This window comes from Xenopus laevis, chromosome 9_10L, assembly GCF_017654675.1.
Source record: "Xenopus laevis strain J_2021 chromosome 9_10L, Xenopus_laevis_v10.1, whole genome shotgun sequence".
In the NCBI taxonomy this organism is placed as follows: domain Eukaryota; kingdom Metazoa; phylum Chordata; class Amphibia; order Anura; family Pipidae; genus Xenopus; species Xenopus laevis.
This window is the reverse complement of record NC_054387.1, coordinates 46,959,273-46,964,837: the sequence shown is the minus strand read 5'-3', so window position 1 is coordinate 46,964,837 and position 5,565 is coordinate 46,959,273.

The following is a 5,565-nucleotide window of genomic DNA, read 5'->3' as shown; positions in this document are numbered from 1 at the left end:
GCCTTTGTTTCTGTGTATTTTTTTTTTGCTGTTAATGAATTAGTAAGTTTGAAAGTTTTCTAAGAGTGGGTAATCTTTTGTAGTAACCTATACCTTTCATCGAATTACTTTATCCATTTAATCAGATAGGCTATTATGTGACCTCGTAGTACCAGTTTGGCAGCAGCCCACAATAAAATAAACATTTCATCCCAGTGTACTAAATTATCATCAATATAATTAGCCCAGTGTTGTTTGATGTATGTTCTAAAGTCTTCATTATGGTACAAGTATGCTGGAAATCTCCAATCAAATGAATAGGGTTGTGATTTGGATAATTTTAGAATCAATCTCGTAGGCGCGTGATCTGAGATGTCTAAATTGCCTATGCTAGAGTCTTCTACCGAGGCAAGGAGTTGTGTAGAGAGAAAAATGTAATCAATTCTTGAATGAGCGTTGTGAACTGCGGAATAAAAGGTATAATCTCTAGTATCAGGAAATAAAAATCTATAGACGTCTTGTAATAGAAGGTGATTGCAAAGAGTGTGAAGTGGTTTGATCCATCTCAGAGTGTGTATGAGCGATGTACCTGATTTATCCATATATGGGTCATTCACTGTGTTCATGTCTCCACCAAGAATTAGGTTCGAAGCCCCCCAGGAGTCTAGCCGCTGAAACAATTCCGTGAAAAAGGATTGGTTTTCATTGTTAGGAGCATATATGTTTACAAGGGTATATTTTGTCCCATGAATATCTAAGTCTATAATTAAGTATCTGCCCATTTTATCTTTATAAATGTTCCCCATCTTGCTATTTAAGTAAGTATTTATTACAATTGCCACTCCTCTAGATTTTGACGTATAAGAAGCAGCTGTTACTGAACTTATCCACCTATCCAGCATAGAGACTGTATCTTGTCTACGCCAGTGAGTTTCTTGAAGGAACGCTATATGTACTTTCTCTCGTTTAAGATGATCAAGTACCTTACGTCTTTTAATAGGCCTGTTTAAGCCCCCACGTTCCATGAGATAATTTTTATGCTTTCAAGGTTTTTACCGAATGTATAATCCATATTATCACTTCCGGCAGACATTTTAATTTATCCTATACCTTTTAGGAAGAAGACATATGAATTGATTCTAACAGTTTGCCCAGTCTGGCTGTCCCAGCGAGCAGACCAGGGTCCTGGACCTAATAAGGTTATGGGGGAATGTGTTGTGCTTAGAAAGATTTTAGATTCCAAATTTCAAAATAAAACATAAAAAACATGAAATATTTACATGACTTAGAGTTTAGCGACAGCTTGTCCAGCTGTCACTAGTGTACCACACCCGTGGTCTTGCTGTGTACTAGAGTAGTGAATTTAGATCAGCAAAGGAGAATAAGGCGATCATTAAATTTGTCCACATCCTAGTCCACAATGTAAGACATTCCTGACTGTCTCCCCTGTTAGCCTAGGTATAACATCTTAAAGGGATCCTGTCATCAGAAAACATGTTTTTTTTCAAAACGCATCAGTTAATAGTGCTACTCCAGCAGACTTCTGCACTGAAATCCATTTCTCAAAACAGATTTTTTTTATATTCAATTTTGAAATCTGACATGGGGCTAGACATTTTGTAAATTTCCCAGTTGCCCCTGGTCATGTGACTTGTGCCTGCACTTTAGGAAAGAAATGCTTTCTGGCAGGCTGCTGTTTTTCCTTTTTAAAGGGATACTGTCATGGGAAAATCATTTTTTTTTTTTAAATGAATCAGTTAATAGTACTGCTCCTGCAGAATTCTGCACTGAAATCCATTTCTCAAAAGAGCAAACAGATTTTTTTATATTCAATTTTGAAATCTGGCTAGACATATTGACAATTTCCCAGCTACCCAAGTCATGTGATGTGCTCTGATAAACTTCAATCACTCTTTACTGCTGTACTGCAAGTTGGAGTGATATCACCTCCTCCCTTTTCCCCCCAGCAGCCTAACAAAAGAATAATGGGAAGGTAACCAGATAGCAGCTCCCTATCACAAGATAACAGCTGCCTGGTAGATCTAAGAACAGCACTCAATAGTAAAAACCCATGTCCCACTGAGACACATTCAGTAACATTGAGAAGGAAAAACAGCAGCCTTCCAGAAAGCATGTCTCTCCTAAAGTGCAGCATACCTCTCAACATTTTGGAAATGAAAAGAGGGACATTTGACCACGCCCATTTTTGTGGCCACACCCCCTAATTACCATGTTCATTTTACAAATTGTATGGTATGTTACACACACACTAACACACACACTAACACACACACACACACAGTAACACATGCAGTAACACACACTAACACACACACACACAGTATAGTAACACACACAGTAACACAAACACACACACAGTAACACATACACACTAACACACACACATACTAACACACACGAACAGACTATAAACAGATTCTGCTTTCAAAACCAATTACATTTATAAATAACATATTACAATAAGCCTTGGGAGGAACCGCACCCAGTGTGGCGCCAGCCACATACCTCACTAGCAGCCTACCCCTAGTCCGCCACTGACAAAGGTTAAGCTCTTTGACGACAAAGAGAGCAGCGCTCTTTTGCGCACATCCACTGCCCCATTTGTGCAGACCGCGCGCCCTAGTTTGCGCACGGTTACACGCGGGCGCCATTAATTATGCTTGTGCGCCCTCATATGCGCCTAGTTACGCGCATGTGCCATTAATTCCGCTCGTGCCCCTTGTTTGCGCACGGTTACGCGCGGGCGCCCTCATTTGCGGGGAGCGCGCCCTGCACTGGCTGAATCTGTAACCCAGTGAGGTTAGACAGTCTAATGGTGTATCTGAAGGGAGCATGGTCCCCTACCTGGGAACACAACTATGTCCCACTCACTGACCCATATTTATGAGGCTGGAACTGATGCAGAATGATAGTCTTAGGTGTATCATTAAATATCACTTTGAAATCACAACTAAGTCATTCAAATTAGGGTAAAATAATTCAACTCCACAAACAATGCCACGGACACCCACACAAACAAAAATGTAAACTTCTGCTTGTCACCTTTAATTATGCATATTGAAAGAAGAGTCTTGCACCAAGTTAGTTACCAGGGGAATACCAGCAAAGCGTTAGGGTTTCACGTGCTGATCCCGGACCCTCTGCTGCGCCGGAAGTGCTGAACCCGGAAGTCGACAAGGAGTGCAGGAATCCAAACCGCCGCGGGACATCTCTCCCTGCTATCTGGGACCGCGGGACAGGCGAGTAAAATCGGGACTGGCCCGCGTAATGCAGGACAGTTGGGAGGTATGGTGCAGGCACAAGTCACATGACTGGGGGCAGCTGGGAAATTGACAAAATGTCTAGCCCCATGTCAGATTTCAAAATTGAATATAAAAAAATCTGTTTGCTCTTTTGAGAAATGGATTTGAGTGCAGAATTCTGCTGGAGTAGCACTATTAACTGATGTGTTTTGAAAAAAACATGTTTTCCGATGACAGGATCCCTTTAATGTAACTGAATGTGTCTCAGTGGGACATGGGTTTTTACTATTGAGGGTTGTTCTTAGATCTACCAGGCAGTTGATATCTTGTGTTAGGGAGCTGCTATCTAGTTACCTTCCCATTGTTCTTTTGTTTGGCTGCTGGGTGGAGGGTGATATCACTCCAACTTGCAGTAAAGAGTGATTGAAGTTTATCAGAGCACAAGTCACATGACTTGGGGCAGCTGGGAAATTGACAATATGTCTACCCCCATGTCAGATTTCAAAATTGAATATAAAAAATATCTGTTTGCTCTTTTGAGAAATGGATTTCAGTGCAGAATTCTGCTGAAGCAGCACTATTAACTGATTCATTTTGAAAAAACATGTTTTTTCGCATGACAGTATCCCTTTAAACTAACTGGTTAATTTTTTTCAACTATAGCAGAAACATGGAAATCAGTCGTTCAAGGGAAATCTAGATTTTCTATAATTCTTAGATAAATATAGTACGTTAAACCAGTTATCTATTTTATCCCATCTGTAACAAAATAAGTAAAATAACTTGTCTGATTTCAAAATAGCAATTATTGTATTCTGAGTCCAGCCTTTCCCATTGGAGATGTTACTCATCTTAATTGCCCTTCTGATCCTAGATCTAACTCGAATGAAAATTCTTGGATCTCATCCAGATAATGTTTTTATGGTTTCCTGGGTATTGAGTCCATCAAGATATATCCTATGATTGTTCTCATAGGTGGGTCAAGCTGGATCTTTATGGTCAGATTCGATTGCTTCCAGAGCTCCAGATCTAGACATCAAAAAACGATCTATCGATAAGCAAATATTTATGACTGAGTGGGCTCCCAGCCAACAGAAGCTTATCAGTTGAATTATATCTGAAGAATAACAATGTCTCCACTGGAACTGAAAAATCAGCCCTCTTGGACATTTTGATGAGTTTTTATATAGTCCAGCGCTTTATCCGGATCCTCAAAAAATTGTGGTTTTTCCATAGGTTTTGTTGAGAATTTTTTTTTTGTAGAGCCAGTCTGTTAGTAGATCTTCCAGCTCTTTGCCTTTAATGGTTTCTGGAACCCCTATGAGTCTCCAGTTGTTTCGCCTGCTGCGGTTCTCAATGTCCTCAACCTTATCTGCCAAGATGATAATTTCTTTCTGTTCCGTGTCAATGGTATTGTGGGCTTTATTCAGATCATCCTCCAAAGATGATATGTGGTCCTCCGCTTCTGTTAGCCTTTGTGAATTTTTAGTTACTTCTTGTAGGACCTCCGTTATGGATTCCTTTATTGGGGCTAATTTTTGATCGAGCAAAGGACCAAGGATATGAACCAGATGTGGTAGAAGGTTGAGGGTCTACCTGAGAATGTTGCGAATCTGATTCTTCCTCCATTTGCTATTGCTCTTCAGATTTTTTGGTGTCCTGTTTTGGTCCTGTTTGTTCTTTGTGGTTTAGTTGTGTTATGGCCCAAATATTTATCCATGTCCCTACTTCAAGATGAGGGATAAGATGAACTATTGAGTTCCAGCAGAGATATCTTGTTCTCTGTGTTTTCAATCAGGGTTGAATGGTGCCTGATAATATATTAATGGTGCAACTCAGATCACTTGTAGGGCGAGACCTCGGGTGTGTATTGTAGATCTTTTACATGTTCTTTGCTGTGTGATAAAGAACTGACAGTTTTTAACAAAATAGCAGTCTTTTACTCATCAGAGTATTTTTCCCGCCAGTAGAATGCTTCCCATTCAGTGTAAATAAGTCACAATAATAGCTGTTTTGTCCAACAGCGTGTTAATAGTCCACTGCCCAGCTTGTGATTATAATAAATTTGTCTTGGCCTTTAGTTTTTCCTTTTCCAGCCCAAAAATCGATATAACAACTTCTGGTGCTTTGTGAGTGCTGAATATTATGTCCGCTCAGTCCCACTGATAAGCCAGAGTAATGGTGTCTCTGGTGGGTGGGTCTGCCTTGGTTGCGCAGTTAATCCTGTTATATATCTCGTTGGGGCTGTAATGTGTTAGCCTTGGCTTTTTATTTTCCCCCTTTTCAGCCCAACCGCCAATATAGCCCTCTTGGTATTTTATGA